Raw genomic sequence first — 17,491 nt, 5'->3', positions numbered from 1 at the left:
GCCTCTACAATCACGTGAGCTGTTTCCTTGATATAATCTCTCTCTCTCTCTCTCTATATATATATATATATATATTTATACACCTTATTGGTTCTGCTTCTCTAGAGAACCCAGCCTAAGACAGCCACAAATGGGATATCACTCAGCAATAAAAAAGAGTTTAGTACTGATACATGTTACAACATAGATGAACCTTGAAAACATGTTATATGTTTTCATTTATATGAAAAGTCCAGAACAAAGCTATAGAAATAGAAAGTAGATTTGTGTTCTCCTAAGTCTGTGAGAGGTTTAGGGGGAAATGAGGAGTAACTGCCAACAGAGTTTCTTTTTGGGGTGAAAAAAAAGTTCTAAAATTAATTGTAGTGATGGCTGCACAACTGTGCTAAACACCATTGAACTATAAACTTTAAATACATGAACTGTATGGTATGTGAATTATATTTCAAGAAAGCAGTTAATAGAGTGACAGAGAGACTTGAGAGACCTATCAACCAACTGCAATATAAGGACCTTGTTTAGAACCTGATTTGAACGAAGTGTAAGTAAAAGAAATTTGACTCTGTCTTAAATATTTAATGATATTAAAATTACCATTAAATTTTTGGGAGTGAAAAAAATTAAAGACCAGCAGGGTCTTTCAGTGTCCTTATGATTAAACTGCAACTCCTTAATAACCCAGCCTGTCTCCCTCTCCAGCCTTACCACGTCTCATCACTATACTTCCAAGCCCGCTCACTTATATCCCCTAGACTTTGCTTATGCAACAGTGATTTTTTTTTAATTTTTGAAAGTGTCATGCTATTGTAATTCCTTTAATTAACTGAGATATCAACTAGATCAACCAATGATTATATTTTAAGAGACTAAGGTCCCCCAGTCACACAGTCAGACAGTGACAGAACTGGAAATAGAGCCCTGGACTTCTTACTCCCAGTACACTCCTATTCCCATCATTTTCTCTTCACACTCGAATATTATATACTGAGAGACGTAATAACTTGATCTCTGTTGTTGTTGTTGTTAGTTGCTGTCAAGTTGATTCCAACTCATGGCAACCCCATGAATTTCCTCAAAAAATGCAATCATTTAAGAAACTATTTAAAATAGTTTATCTTAGTATGAACAGCATAGTGTTGTAGGATAGACATGTAAAAAGAAACTAGAGTCAGACAGAAGTGGGTTTAAGTCTCAGCTCTACAATTTGCTCATTGTATGACCTTGTGAAAGCAACTCAACATCCTAAGCCTGTTTCCTTGTGGTAATATGGAGATAATGAAGACTAAAGATAATTTACATAAAAAGCAGCGAAGTGAGAAGCACATAGCAGCCATTCAGCAAATGATAGATATCATTATTAATTCCTCTGTTACTTTATTTTCCACAGCTTATTGGGGAAAATGTAAAATCCATTTTCATCTCGTATGTAAAGAATCTTCTAATTTGTAAGAAACTAAGCTTACTGATACAGAACCAGAGAAAAATGAGTACAGCTGAATTATTGGAAAATTCTACTCTACCACAACTGTTCAATAGTAACGTATTAACATTCATATTTTCCACAGTGAGTAGTACGGAAATAATACACTTGTCCTATGGAGCCCTGGTGGCACAGTGGTTAAAGCTCAGCTGCTAACCAAAAGGTAGGCAGTTCGAATCCACCAGCCACTCCTTGAAAACCCTATAGGGCAGTTCTACTCTGTCCTATAGGGTCACTGAGTCAGAATAGACTCCATGACAATGGGTGTTTCAGTGGGTATGGAAACTATTTCCCAGGGATTCCCTAGTACCATATCTTTCTGGTTCTACACGAAAAGCAGAGATTAATGGGTAACATTTTTTACTTATTTTTAAATTTATTGTTTATTTTGAAAAATTTCAAATCTACAGAAATATTGAAGCAACAGTTCAATGAACACCCATACACTCCTCACCGAGATTCACCAGCTATCTTGCCAAACCCACTTCCTATCTCTCTTTCTCTCACACACACACACACACGTATATGTACACATGCTTTCCTTTGGCCAAACTATCCAAACATGGGCTTAAGACATCATGAAATTTTACCCTAAATACTGCAAATGTATCTCTCAAGAAGAGCCTTCAGCATGCAACTCAGCCTTTAAAAAGCGAACATTAATTTAATGCCATCATCCAACATACAGTTCATATTCAAATTTACCCAATTGTCTCAAAAATGTACTTTACAGCTGCTTTGTTTGTTTTGATCCAGAATCCAATCAAGTTTCACTTACTGCAAATAGCTGTTCTTTCTTCTTAGTCTCCCCAATCTGAAACTGTGCTGCACTTCCCTCTTTCTTTGTGACATTAAATCACTTGAAGAATCCAGGCCAGTTATTCTGCAGAAGTTGTGTATCTCTCACTGTATCACATCAGACTCCCCACTACTAATCATGCCAAGGTTGACCATTTGGTTCAGACAGTGACCATCAATCTCTCCATTTTGCCCTTAAGTAAATCTGTGGGGAGCTATGTTGAGAAATGAGGATATTCTGTTCCCTAACAGAAAAACTTTTCCCCCAATAGTTTTAGCATCCACCATGAATCAGTCATTACACTAGGATTACAAAATGATGATTTTTAAAATTCTGTAATTCTTTCCACTTTTGTTATCTAGCATTCTTCTGTAAAGTAGAGCTTCCCCCACCCTCCCTCCTGCCCCTCTCATCACTGTGTACCCATGATTTTTTTTAATTTAATGTGTTATAATCCATGATCATCAACATTCTTTTTGATGCTCAAATTGTCCTAAGTTTGACTAGTGAGAGTTAACTTCAAGCCGGTTCCTTGACATGACCTCTTTATTGTTTTCGTATAGCAAATATCTCAGGTTGACCATTTCTTCAATGGTTTGTGTTAGGGGAAAATGAAACTTAGAAACAAAGATCTGGTCATTAAAGATGCTCATTCCTACTAGGTTCTTTCAGTGGACACAGGCAGGAAATGTGTGTGTGTATTTTTAATATGAATTCATACTGATAGTTTCAACTTAAATCCAATACCATGAGATCCTTCCTCATATTCCCCGTTTTCCATATTTGAGTCCCTCCTTCTTCCACAGTGAAAATTCTGGTTTCCAACACTTCAGTATATTTACTCATTTGCTGTCTCCTAAATAAACACAAAATAGTTTCAGAATTTCATCACCAATATTCCAACCAACACAAGCTTACTAAACAAAAAATTCAATGTTTCTTTATAGTTTTCTTTGTCATAAGACTATATCCAGTGTGGGTATCATTTTTTTTTTTTTAATATAGGTCTCTTTGTTAAGCTTAGAATAAAAGGGATCTGTTAATCTTAAAATTAGCTTGTTCTCTCAAATTGCAAATGCAATGCAATGTCAATACATATATGCATATAAGAATCAAACTCTGGCTATTAAAATTAGCCTTCACATTAAATTTTCCAATACATGATATTTAAATGGGTAATGTTAAGCTTTTGTGAATCAACGTGAGACAGCATTTAAAGATCATGGTCTCAATTTCCATAGAAACAGTAGATTAATATTTCCAAGAATAAAAATTAAAATCTTTTTAAATATATAAAGAATTTTCTTAAAATGGTCTTCAAACAATATGTTTGACCCATGTTTTCACATTATTTCCAAAGAAATAAGTGAAATTGTTCCATTTAAAATGTAAATTTATTATTCCTACAAAACACAAACATGGCCTTGAGGCTTTCATCTTATTGAAGCAGATTTTGGTAGTATATTTTTAGCTAGTGTTTTTAATTAGGTAGTCACATCTACCATAACCTTGGTAAAAATTATAAGTATTTTTGATGGCTACTCATCTGGAATGTTCTCATACAAGAGTCCCCACACGTACAGATTTAATTAATGAGGATGGTTTGACCATTTCTCATTCCTCAAGAAGGTCAGTCCTTATGCCTCCTTGCATTCTAATTTTAACAAATAAAACATACATTATGTGTTGAGGATTCTAGATTATTATTTCCTCTCCGCCATTACTAACTATAATAGTACATATTTTTTAGTCTAAGATCATAGTGGTTTCCACTAGAACTTTGACTACAGGCATTGAATATCTACATGTAAATTATTAAATCTCACCAGATATACCATTGTTCTGTTTTTTGTTATCCTGTATGTTAAACATCTAGATAATTTTTAATTACTGATATCAGCAAGAAGCATCCTAAAAACTTGATCCTAAAAATAAATCTTAGATTGAAATTTAGAATACAAGATTCTAAAACCAATTTCATTTTCTTTCCAGAATTTTTTTCTGAATCTGGTTCACTTGCTTCTTCCAGAGCATATTTAGTGACACAATAGCACATGCTTCTTTATGAAAAAGCAACATGGAAGAGCAGCCAGTGCATTTAATGTTCTTCTCTGATGGTGGTCAGTATCCTCACCTGTGCTATTGGCTGCTGTTGCTTTAGGAAATTACCAACATCAATAACTCGAACTTTCAGCAAAAAAAAAAAATCACTAAATCTCCATCCCAACTTATGCCACATTCAGGCTTATAAAGAGAAAAAGAGACTTGAAGGCGGAAGCAGAAGATGCTCATGCAATTATTCTCCAAAGGTAAAAAACAACTAAATATGAGGGGGTAAAAATAGGTTGGATGAAAAACAGATTGGGCGAAAGGGGTAAAAAGTATGTAGTGGGTAAGTGAGAGACAGGATAAAGTAATTAAGGAGGGAAACGAAGGTGGAAGACTTCTTCCCTCACCTCATCCCTCATCAGAATTTCCAGATACGAAAACAATTTGACCATCCAAACTTCTCAGCCTTCTTGTCTGATGTTCTGAATAAAATGCTTTACTCATTTTAACAACCTCTTCAGAATGTATAGGAGCACTGCTGATGCAGTGGTTAAAGTGCTTGGCTGCTAACTGAAAAGTAAGCAGTTCAAACCCACAAGATACTCCACAGGAAAAAGATGTGGCAGTCTGCTTCCGTGAGGATTACAGCCTTGGAAACCCTATGGGGCAGTTTTACTCTGTCCTATAGGGTCACTATGAGTCGGAATCGACTTGATGGCAATGAGTTTGGTTACAGGTTCAGAATGTACAGCATTTCCTCTTTCTTAATAAATTTTTTTTTTAAAGTACTGGGCAAGAGACCCATAGAATCTAAAGAATTTAAGGGAAATATTTGTTTTGATAACTCCCCAATCCATCTTGATACCCAATCACTGATTTATCTAATGTTCCTAAATATCCATCTTGAAATAAGTTTGTGCCAGGATTCTTTATAGCCTATGACTCAGATTCAGTGACTCATCTTTCCGTCAAGACTATGAGGAATTAGGCAAAAAGAAGTTGACACATGTATTTCTTGTTCTTACAAACACCTCTTTATTACACCTCCCTTCTGAGTCATAAAAACAATCTCCTTCTCTAATAGATTTTACAGTTAACATATTTATACTTTTACAACCCAATCCAATTTTGTTTTATTCTATTTATTTACATACACATGCATATATGTATCTGTGTACATGTATACATGTATATACATACAAGGAACCTGGTGGTGCACAGTTAAAGCACTCAGCTGCTAACCAAAACATTGGCAGTTTGAACCCACCAAGCCACTCCTCAGGAGAAAGACCTGGTGATCTGCTCCCTTACAGATAGAAGCCTAGAAAACCCTATGGGACAGTTCTACTGTGTCACATAGGGTCGCTATGAGTCAAAATCGACTCAAAGGCACCTACACATTAATAACACACACACGTACACACATATATATTTACACACAGAGTTCTATTCCAATCTATCCTTTTCAAGCTAAATTTGCAAGAGGATTTTCCACTTTAATTAATATATACAAAAAAATAAGATCATAACTACACATAATAAAATTTCCAGCACAGTTAAGTGAGCCATGTTTCAGAATGGAGGTTTATACAAATTAAAATAAATATTTTAGAAGCACGCCCAATTTTCTTTTGAATACAACTCAGCCCCAGATAAATTGGCCATAATAAGCCAAGGAAATAGGGTCAAGTGACGGGGCATTGATGTTGTGAAGCTGAGATAAAGATTTTAAGTCAGATAAAAAGACCATGTAACCTTTTAAATGACCTCATTCTTTTTTTTTTTTTTTTTTTTTTTTGTACTTCAGGTAAGTTTACAGAGCAAATCAGCTTCTCATTCAAAAATTTATGCACCAATTGTTTTGTGACACTGGTTGCAATCCCCGCAATGTGTCAGCACTCTCCCCCTCTCCACCCTGGGTTTCCTGTTTCCATTTGTCCAGTTTTCCTGTTCCTTCCTGCCTTCTCATCTTTGCTTTTGGGCAACTGTTGTCCATTTGGTCTTGTATACTTGATTGATCTAAGGAACACGTTCCTCACGTGTGTTACTGTTTATTTTATAGGGCTTCTAATCTTTGGCTGAATAGTGAATTTCAGGAGTGGCTGCAGTTTTGAGTTAGAAGAGTGTCTGGGGGCCATAGCATAGTCTCTGAGATTCCTCCCATCTCTGTCAGACCAGTAAGTCTGGTCTTTTTTTTGTGAATCTGAATTTTGTTCTACATTTTTCTCCCCCTCTGTCCAGGGCCCTCTGTTGTGATCCCAGTCAGAGCAGTTGGTGGTTGTACCCAGGCACCATCTAGCTCTTCTGGGCTCAGGCTGGTAGAAGGTGTAGTTCATGTGGTCCATTAGTCTTTTGGACTAATATTTTCCTTGTGTCTTTGGTTTTCTTCATTCTCTTTTGCTCCATAAATGATCTCATTCTTTATGTAAGGGTTGAAACATGGTCTCCTCATCCAGCGGCACACGCAGAATAAGAAATAAGATTGATAGACTATTCTTCCCAGTCTAATCCCACCATTGCTTTTTTCCTTGGTTTAACTTCTAGTCATACTTGTGCCAATCCAATCCAAGCACTCTAATACCTTCTTTCTGCTAGAATGTTCTCCAGCTCCAATCTCTTCCTGTCTAAATCCTCTTTATCTACTAAGTCTCTTCCATGTAACCCTTCCTGACACCCTCACACATAAGCATGATTCCTCCCTCTCTAATCCTCCTCATTTATGGCTCCCAACTGAAACAAAGGGTGTATTATAAACTAGTACCATGTCTTGCTTCCCCACCCCAAACACATATACACACACATACACACATGCATGCATGCACACTCACATACTAGCTTGGGTTCCTTTAAATCATCTACACAAGTTGTGTTCAGCCAGCTATATGAAATGTGTCCAGCTATACCTTACCTACCTACAAAATGAAGAGATTCCCTGTTACCACCCACCACCCACCCCACACACACTCACAGGTTCATGGGACAACTGAAAAGATACTATAAAGGAATATAACTGATAATGCAATGCAGGAGTGAGGCATGTAGGAGCTGAAGAGAAGAGGGTGGTGGTTTAAAAACCCTATGCACTTTTTGCAGTGGCTTCAGAATAGAGGAGAGAATAGGCTGGCTTTTTTAATATCATTACCAAGTCAGACTTAAAAAACAAACTCACAGATACCCATCAATCAAACTAGGCCATAATTGCTATGTGAGGCTGTTTTATTTACTGTTTTTTTTCCTAGAGATTTGAGGTCATATATTAACACATTAATTGAAATTTTGGTCATAATTAACATGTATTAAGCTGTTGATTACACAGTTGTATTTTGAAATTTTAATTGGTTTGTTTCAATTGATAAAAGGTAATTTGTTTTGGGGGTGATGTTTAGAGCTATGTGTTGAATTATCATTGAACAGACAATTAAAATTTTGTAGCAATAGTAAACAATGACTACAGTAATTATCATTCAAGTACACATATTTGCACAGATATGACAGACTGATTTCCTCTCTAAAGTTGCTTTAGTCTTTGCTCTGAGCTGGCTACACTAATAATACCCTGTTTCACTTCCTTCCCAGATGTAATTAGCAGCATCTCTGTCTCATCCACTCCCTTCCATTTGAAAAGAGCTTCGAGAAGCTATAAGGACAAAGGACATCCTAAAAGTCACATCTCACTTCATTTCTCCCTCTTTGCAGAATACTCAGAGAGCTCTTCTGAATTTTCAATCTGCTCTCAGAATTCCTGCAGTATTAAATGGAACCTTTTTATTAAAGTGTTCCTGTATCATTTGAGCACTCTCTTCCCCAGTGGAGTCATCACAATCCAAGGGTGGCAAAGCTTCCCACCAAACCAAACCCACTGTCTTCAAGTCAATTACGACTCATAGCGACCCTACGGGACAGAGTAGAACTTGCCCCATAGGGTTTCCAAGGCTGTAATCTTTAAGGAAGCAGACTGCCACATCTTTCTCCCGCACAGCCTCCCATAGTGGTTTAACTAAATTCAGTAGAAAAACACAGCACTTACCAACAGGCTGAGCTTCGCAATTTAACTGACAGATAAAGTTTCAAAAACCTCAGCGTTTTTTAATCTTCTTTCCTTACCAAAAAAATCCCCAACTCATGAGAAATAATCATGAACATTATGGGCTCAATTCTTAAAGTTCTGCCTGTCAGTCCATCAATAAAACTGCTGTGTTACACACAAACCTCCTCAGAGGCTGAAGCCCATCACGGTCTCCCCCTTGGTCCCAGAAATGTCCCATGCAGAAGCTACAAGAGAGAGCTCAGTTGTCCAAGTTGACTCATGGGTAGTAAAGAAATTTCTGTACCTCCTTAACGATAACCAGAAGCCACTAGGGAAACTGGCCCACACTTTTTCCCTTCTTGGACCTCCTCTCTTGCCTTCATTTCTCCCCTCTATGTGCACAGGGTAGTAACTCAAAGGCAGCTGTGATGGGGGAAAGAAATGACTCCATTATCTGGTGCTAAAAAGAAAAAAGACCTGGGGCCACAGTGACTGGCCAGTCTTCATTCCTCATCCTCACCAGAGCAGAGGAAGGGGTGGCCTGCCTTTCCCAGGTACACAGCACCCTGGGCTGCACACAACACACGGCTTTAAACCACCCCCTCAAAAAAAAACCCCAAATCCATTGTCGTCGAGTCGATTCCGACTCCTAGTGACACAGGACTTCAGGGATAGCCAAATCTGCAACTCACTCCATTCACAAGATAAAACTAAAACAAATGAACAAACAGGAGTAAATTTCTAGTTTAATAAAACTTAAAGATCGGGGGTGGGGGAGGCATGAGTGGCCAAAATGTAAAGTGAGCTGCAAAGAGAGGGGAACCAAAAACCAAACAGGATGCTGTCAAGTCGATTCTTACCAATGGCAACCTCATGTGTTTCAGACTAGAACTGTGTTCCACAGGGTTTTCACGGCTGTGACCTTTCAGAAGTAGACTGCCAGGCCTCTCTTCGCAGGCATCTCTGGGGTTTGAACCACCAACCTTTTGGTTGTACCACCCACAGACTCCAAAGGAAGGGGAGGAGTCCATACACTCATTCTTAATTTATATGAAAAAGGCCTGGAGATCAGTAATATCATCTGAAAATCAAGAAGACAAAACTAAAATGTGGTTTGATTTTGTTCTAAAATGTATTTTTTAACACTTTACAAACTTCTATAAAAATATGGGAACCCTGATGGAGCAGTGGTTAAGAGGGCAGCTGCTAACCAAAAGGTCAGCAGTTCGAATTCACCAGCTGCTGCTTGGGAACACTATGGGGCAGTTCTACTCTGTCCTATAGGGTTGCTATGAGTCAGAATCGACTCGATGGCAATGGGTTTGGTTTTTTTCTTTAGGTTTTATGAAAATATAAAATAGCATATTCTAAGTTATCTTGCATACATGAAAACCCAATTTAACAGAACATTTTACCAGCCTTAAGTGATGCAAACTGCACAAATATTATTTCATTTGGGCCTGACAATATTCCCGTGAGGTAAGGAGAACAAATGTTATCCCATTTTAGAGATGAGAAAACTACAGTCACACACCTAAGACGTGATGGTGCCAAGCCTAGCACTGCTGAGGAAGAGTTCAGAACACTCCTTCCCATAAGACAAAGGTACCAAAACATCCGTTTGTTGACTAGGTGAATGAAAGCTAAACCAGTGTAGCCTAAGATCGTGTTTCCTAAATGTTCGTCACTTTCATGATTCCTGCCAGCTGTAATATGATTTATTTAATATCTTTCATGTAGATGACTTTTTAAAAATGTATATACATTCATTTTCCAAAGAGAACTATATACCACTACCATAAATGGAAACCCAGTTTATCACTCTCCATAAATAAAAGGTAGCCATACAATAAACGCAACAAAAACCTACCCAAGGTTTCTGAGGCTTCCCCTCTCTTTGTAAAAAGGGAAACTAGAAAATATCAGAAAGGTGATGATATAACAGCCCTATGGTGAGGCCTTCTCCTTCAATAAGAAGGACTAAAAGACCTGGGAATCCAAAAGAGTAGGAGAGAAGGTGGTGTAAACAGAACAGTTTACCTCCAACAGTTAACACTCGCCTCAGATCTCTCCCTCTGCCTCACTCCTCACTCATGCAAAGTCCCTGGGTTCTCCTCTCTTGAAGTTTTGGGCTCCCCCACTCTGGGACTCACTCCTAGCCTTTCTGCCTTTTCTACTTCCATTTCCTTTAATTACCTCTCCTCATCTTGTAATCAAACTAAGTATCTAGAATTCATTACTTTTTAAACACAATTAAATTACTATTCTTAATTTTAAAGGCAACATTTTCCAACTCTTCATCCCCAATCCAAATATTAAAATAGGGTGAAAATTACTCGCAGATAAATTTTAACATATTTTTTAAATGGATTAGAGGCCACACCATTTAAGAAGTTTCATCCCATCCCTATGTCTCCAGAAAGAGAATATAACCCTATTCTAAAAAACTTCCCCTTTCCACCTTCACGGGATAAAATGAAATACCCTGCAAAGATGAAGAGATACATTTATGTGCACTTCCATCCTCATTCTTGACTTAGCTGGGATTAAATCTGATTTCAGCCAGGGATCACTCGGCCCTTGCCTAGCAGCCTCTGTGGCCATGCCCAGAGTGGAGGTCACTTTGGAACATGTGAAAATGCATAGGTATTGGCAGCAATACCTCAAATGATGGAAAAACTCATTTCCTTTTTCAGTTCCTCCAAAGTAATTTTTCCTCCTTTTGGGGCTTTGTATCATGGTCTGGAATTGCAGACAACTGTTGGGGTCAGGAATCTCTACCCCACCCCACTGACCTCTCTGAGTCAGGGGACAGTAAACTCCCAGGAGTGACAGTCCAGACAGACAATATCCTATGCATTTTGTTTCACCAGCATCTGGCACATAGGTGGTGTTCCCAAAGGTCGAGTAAATGAATGAATCCGCAAGGCAGCCCATGTATCCTTGCAAGTGAGCTTGCACCAGCCTGACAGCTGAGGGTCACAGTAATGGCCTTCCTCCACAGGCTTTCCAGTGTGGATGACCCATACTGTTCAACTGATTATTTACAGTCCAGTGTTAAGGAACCTGTCTCCAAGATGGCTCCCAGTGATTCCTACCTACTGGTATTTATGCCCCTGTAAAGTTCCCTCTGCCCTTGCATCAGAGTTGGTCTGTGTGATCAATAGCGTACATCAGAAATAATGGCATGTCATTTCCAAGGCTAAGTTATAAAAGACCTGTGGCTTCTGCCCTCCATCACCGTCTCTTGGATCACTCACTCTGGGGGACACTAGCTGCTATGTGGTGAGTACACTTAGGCAGCCGATGGCGAGGTCCATGTGGTGAAAATCTGGGGCCTCTGCCAAAAACCATTTTGGAAGCAAAAAAAAACAAACAAACCTGTTGCCATCGAGTTGATTCCAACTCGCAGCGACCCTACAGGACAGAGTAGAACTGCCCCATAGAGTTTTCAAGGAGCACCTGGTAGATTAAAACTGCCGACCTTTTTGTTAGCAGCCAAACTCTTAACCAATCTGCCACAAGCAGATCTTCCTGTTTGCAGAGGTCAGAGCCATATTTCTGAGGTCAGAGCCATATTTCCAACTCCTTGGAGTGGATGTACCACTGGTCCCACAAATCCAGCATAGGCTAAAAGGGAACCATTTTAAAGTAGAGGGTTAGCACGCGTTATCTCCTACAAACTTGCCCTTCTCTGCACACTGTTATCTGGTTTGACTCCCCATTCTCCCAAGAATGAAGCCTGGAAAACTGAGTGTCCCTCAGACCCTCGCTCCCCACTTACCCAACATCCAGTAGTTACCAGGCCCTGCCGGGATTCTGCTTTTTTAGTACCTCTGACATCTGTCCCTTCCTTTCCATTCTCACTGCAATCACCCCAGTTCCCAGTTAAGGATCACTTTGCCTCTCAGCTGCTAACTGAAAATAGCCTCAGCTGGTGTCTCAATTTTCAGAAACCACTCTCCTTGTTCTCTGAGTAGCTTTCTAAAGAACAGTCTAAATGTGCTACGCTTCTACTTTAAATCTTTCAATAGTTCCATTTGCCAGTAGAAGCACAGACTTTTAGCATGACCTTCAAGGCTCTCTAAGATAAAGCGCCAAACTATCCTTTCAACCTGAACTCCCGGTACTCTTCTATCTCCCATGTGCTCCAACCCAGTAGTTCTTGACTGGGCACATTATAATCACCTGAGGAGCTTTAACAAAAGGTGAGGGCCCACTGCCCCACCTCCAGAGATTCTGATTTGATTGGTCTAGGGTGGGACTCAAGCAGCAGTAATTTTTTATAACAGCTTTACTGAGGTATAATTTACATACCACACAACTGACCATTTAAAGTATACAATTCAGTGGTTTTAGTATATTCAGAGTTGTGCAACCATCACTACATCCAATGTTAGAACATTTTCATCATCCCAAAAAGAAATCTCATACCCATTAGCAGTCACTCCCCACTTCCCCTAGCTCTCCCAGCCCTGTTGTTGTTAACTGCCATCAGTCAACCTGGACTCACAACAGGATCTGACCATTGTGCTCCATAGGGTACTCATTGGCTGATTTTCGGAAGTAGATCACCAGGTCTTTTTTTCTCCCTCAGCCCTGAGCAAACTCTAATCTACTGTCCGTCTCTATAGATTTCAGGCAACAGTAATTTTTATTAATGTTTTTCTAGTGATGTGAAAGTATAGCCAGAGATGAGAAGCTCCAGCTAAACCACACCTCTCTTTGGTTTAGCTCCCTGCTTTTGCTTATGTTTTTCACTCTGCTTGGAATGTTTTTCCTCCGTTTCTATGTTTAAAATTCTCCCCCACACTTCAAAGTACACTTCAAATACAACCTCCTCCATTCAACCTTCACCCATCCCTCCTCTTCCTCAACTTCTCCATGGCCTGAATAGCTGGGGAGAGGAGGGGACCCAAAGCAAATATAGGTTCTTCCCCTCCATTCTCTGCTGTTCTTTGTGTCCTCAGTACTCACTGCATCCTTGGTTGTATTAGACTTGTGTGTGCAAACATGTTCTCTTCTGGATCACACACTACACAACAGATTGTACACTCCCTAGTGGATCACACACTGCATAACAGATCACACCCTCCATAATGGGTCAAACGCTCCATAATGGTTCACATACTCCCTGCTACACTATAAAAGATCACACACTCCATAGCTGCAGGAAAGGAACCATTTCTAATTTACCTCTGGTTTCACAATGCCTATAGCACAGTGTCTTGCACACAGTAGGTGCTGAAAATGTAGGTGCAAAACAAGCAGAAATATGGTCTGACGAATTTTCTCCACTGTTATAAAATTTCAAATTGAAGGACACCTTTTCTCACTCACACTAAATTCCCATTATTTTTCTTTAATAATAGTAATAATGAAAAAATGGTATTCAATAACCTTTCAAGTTACTTACATGCCAAAATTTCTATACATACACACACACATGCTTGTATATGATTTTTTTTAATGTCCACTAAAGTCAGCAGGGATAGTCACAACAAAATACATACAATTATTAATCTACCATCATATGAGGCATTGTTCTTTAAAACATTTCAGAGAAATCACATGCAAAAATTTTCTTTTAAATGAAGGATTTTGAAAATGAACAAGCCACATGTTCACATCATCAGAATTTGTAAACAATACAAATACAACAAGGGCACTTGCCCTGCAGATTAGATGAAAATAAACATGCATCTTCAGAGAATGCGTGCATGCGGAATATGACAATATAAAATGAATTACACAGACAGCAAATAAAATACAAAATGAAGACAACACACTCTTCAGCTAAAACATAGGCTTAATCAATAATCTAGCTGCTTCTTTAAAATGGATTAAATATAAATACACTTGAAAATTATATATGATAATTTCACAAAGACCCTTATCTAACCCAAATTACTTATTTCATCCTCTATCAATTGATCCTTCTTTTCCAACAAGATATTCTATGCATTAATTATTTTATTGTTTGTTGTAAATAAGGGAAAAGCAGAGACTGCTCTCGAAGAAGTGCTCATATTAGACCTTATAGCTGTATTGCTGCCTCTGTCACTGGAGTTTTGACTCAGCTCCATCAGTGAAAAATCAGACTTCATTTCAGTATGTTAATAGCAATCTATCCAAAACAATGTAATCAAGGCCTCATGTGCACCTATAATTTCATCCTTGACATAAGCCTGACAGCTATTTATTGTCTGAAAGGAAGGGGGGAGGGGAGGAGAGAGTTCTACAATACCCTCCTCCTCCAAAACAAACCCAGCAGCTTTATATTTAAAGGCATAGTCTTTGCAAAGTCCAAAAAAAAGAAAACGGCAATAATCATGGGGTTTACATATGTCTTGTCTTAAGCAATCAAGGCAGAGCGTTAACAGAGAACATTCAGATGTGCCAATTCTCAAACTGCCCACCTCTGATGAGCCAGCTGTGAGCCACAATTGTCACATTATAATTTAGGCAAGGGGGAAGAAAAGGCATCAGAATACACACTGGATCAACATAATTCTTCACAGCAGGATGCTGCAGAATTAATTTAGCCAATCAGGCTTATACTTGGGGGTTGGGTGCACTGCAGAGATGAAGAAGAGACATGTAGTTAAGAGAAAACAGGGAGCAGGAAGGGAGGGATAGGGCAAGATAAGGGAAGGGGAAGGGCTGTTTTCAACACCTTACTATTTGGATAATTCAGTTTTCAGTATATTTTGAATACATGTAAGTGCAATGTTGTTTATTTTTCATTTATTTACAAACACCTATATAGCACTTACAATGTTTCAGTCACTAGTCTAAGCACTTTATCAATAATTATTTACTTAGTCCTCATAACTATGTTCTGTTCCATGGTCAGCCCCTGGCCTTGTTCTGACTGATGATATTCAGCTTCTCCATCGCCTTTTTGCACAGATGTAGTTGATTTGATTTCTGTGTATTCCATCTGACAAGGTCCATGTGTACAGTTGCGTTCATGTTGTTAAAAAGAGGTATTTGCAATAAAAAGTTATTGTTCTTGCAAAATTCTATCATGCAATATCCCGTTGTTTCTATCACCAAGGCCATATTTTCCAACTAGCGATCCTTCTTCGTTTTCAGCTTTTGCATTCCAATCACCAGTAATTATCAGTGCATCTTGATTACGTTTGATCAATTTCAGACTGCAGAACTTGCTAAAAATCTTCAAATTTTTCATCTTTGGCATTAGTGGTTGGTGTGTAAATTTGAATAATAGTCCTATTAACTAGTGTTAATACACTAATCTATCAACACCAATGTATTATATACTAATATATACTAATGCCTAGTATATCAATCTTTAAGTGTTCCATTTCATTTTGACAATTTCCAATTTTCCTTGATTCATATGTAGTACATTCCAGTTCCGATTATTAATGGATTTTTGCAGCCGTTTCTTCTCATTTTGAGTCGTGCCACATCAGCACATGAAAGTCCCAAAAGCTTTACTCCATCCACATCATTAAGGTCTACTCTTCTTTGTGGAGGCAGTTCTTCCCCACACGTATTTTGAGTCACTTCCAACCTGGAGGACTCATCTTCCAGCATTATATTAGAAAATGTTCTGCTGCTATCTATAAGGTTTTCACTGACCAATTTTTTTCAGAAGTAAATCATCAGGTCCTTCCTAACAGGTCTTAGTCTGGAAGCTTCACTGTTCAAGTTGAAGTTGCAAGTTCAAGTTAAAGCTAAAGAAAATTAAAACAAGATCACAAGAGCCAAAATACGACCTTGAGTATATCCCACCTCAATTTAGCAAATTCTGAATTTAGAATTTAGAAGAATAAATTTGAGGCGTTGAACATCAATAACCAAAGACAAGATGAGTTATGGGATGACTTCAAGGGCATCATACATGAAGAAAGCAAAAGGTCATTAAAAAGACAGAAAAAAAAAGAAAAGATCAAAATGGATGTCAGAAGAGACTCTGAAAAATGTTCTTGAACATAGAGTAGCTAAAGCTAATGGAAGAAAGGATGAAGTAAAAGAGCTGAACAGAAGATTTCCAAGGGTGGCTCAGGAAGACAAAGTAAAATACTATAATGAAAAGTGCAAAGACCTGGAGTTAGAAAACCAAAAGTGAAGAATGAGTCTTCCTCCAAACCTGATGCCGCATTCTTCTTCATATAGTCCAGTTTCTCAGATTATTTGCTCAGCATACAGATTGAATAAGTATGGTGAAAGGATACAACCCTGATGCAAACCTTTCCTGACTTTAAACCACCCAGTATCCCCTTGTTCTGTTTGAACAACTGCCTCTTGGTCTATGTACAGGTTCCTCATGAGCACAACTAACTGTTCTGGAATTCCCATTCTTTGCAATGTTATCCATAATTTTTATGATCCACACAGTCGAATGCCTTTGCATAGTCAATAAAACACAGGTAAACATCTTTCTGGTATTCTCTGCTTTCAGTCAAGATCCATCTGATATCAGCAATGATATCCCTCATTCCAAGTCCTCTTTTGAATCTGGCTTGAACTTCCGGCAGATCTCAGTTGATGTTCTGCTGCAACCACTTTTAAATAATCATCAACAAACTTTTACATATGTATGATATTAATGATATTGTTGGGTAATTGCCATATTGCACTGGATCACCTTTATTTGGAATGGGCACAAATATGGATCTCTTCCAGTCTGTTGGCCAGGTAGCTGTCTTCCAAACTTCTTGACACAGACGGGTGAGCACGTCCAGGGCTGCATCCATTTGTTGAAACATCTCAGTTGGTACTCCATCGATTCCGGGAGCCTTGATTTTCGCCAATGTCTTTAATGCAGCTTGGACGTCTTCCTTTAGTACAACCAGTTCTTGATCACATGCTATATCTCCTGAAATGGTTGAACACCGACCAATTCTTTCTGGTACAACAACTCTGTATTTGTTCCAACTTCTTTTGATGCTTCTTGCGTCATACAATATTTTCCATGTAGAATCTTTCAATATTGTAACTTGAGGCTTGAATTTTTTCTTCAGTTCTTTCAGCTTGAGAAATGCTAACCGTGTTCTTCTCTTTTGGTTTTCTAACTCCAAAGTCTTTGCACATGTCATTACAATACATTACTTTGTCTTCTCAAGCCACCCTTTGAAATCTTCTGTTCAGCTCTTTTACTTCA

At 38.4% G+C, this 17,491-nt stretch overlaps 1 protein-coding gene and 1 long non-coding RNA gene across 5 annotated transcripts in view; both read right to left on the bottom strand.

The window, feature by feature from the left end:
- Window positions 1–17,491, bottom strand: part of MSRA (methionine sulfoxide reductase A) — a 798,651-nt gene that overhangs the window by 640,738 nt on the left and 140,422 nt on the right. The gene's annotated exons all lie outside the window — the stretch shown is intronic.
- Window positions 139–17,491, bottom strand: part of LOC111821583 (uncharacterized) — a 46,343-nt gene continuing 28,990 nt past the window's right edge. The window contains exon 4 of the long non-coding RNA XR_002824954.1: window positions 139–3,135. This is a non-coding gene — a long non-coding RNA (uncharacterized LOC111821583). The remainder of the gene's footprint in view (window positions 3,136–17,491) is intronic.

The sequence above is a fragment of the Trichechus manatus genome, unplaced genomic scaffold (assembly GCF_000243295.1).
Source record: "Trichechus manatus latirostris isolate Lorelei unplaced genomic scaffold, TriManLat1.0 scaffold00091, whole genome shotgun sequence".
NCBI lineage: Eukaryota > Metazoa > Chordata > Mammalia > Sirenia > Trichechidae > Trichechus > Trichechus manatus.
The sequence above is the reverse complement of the archived record's forward strand: the minus strand, read 5'-3'. Positions and strand labels throughout refer to the sequence as shown.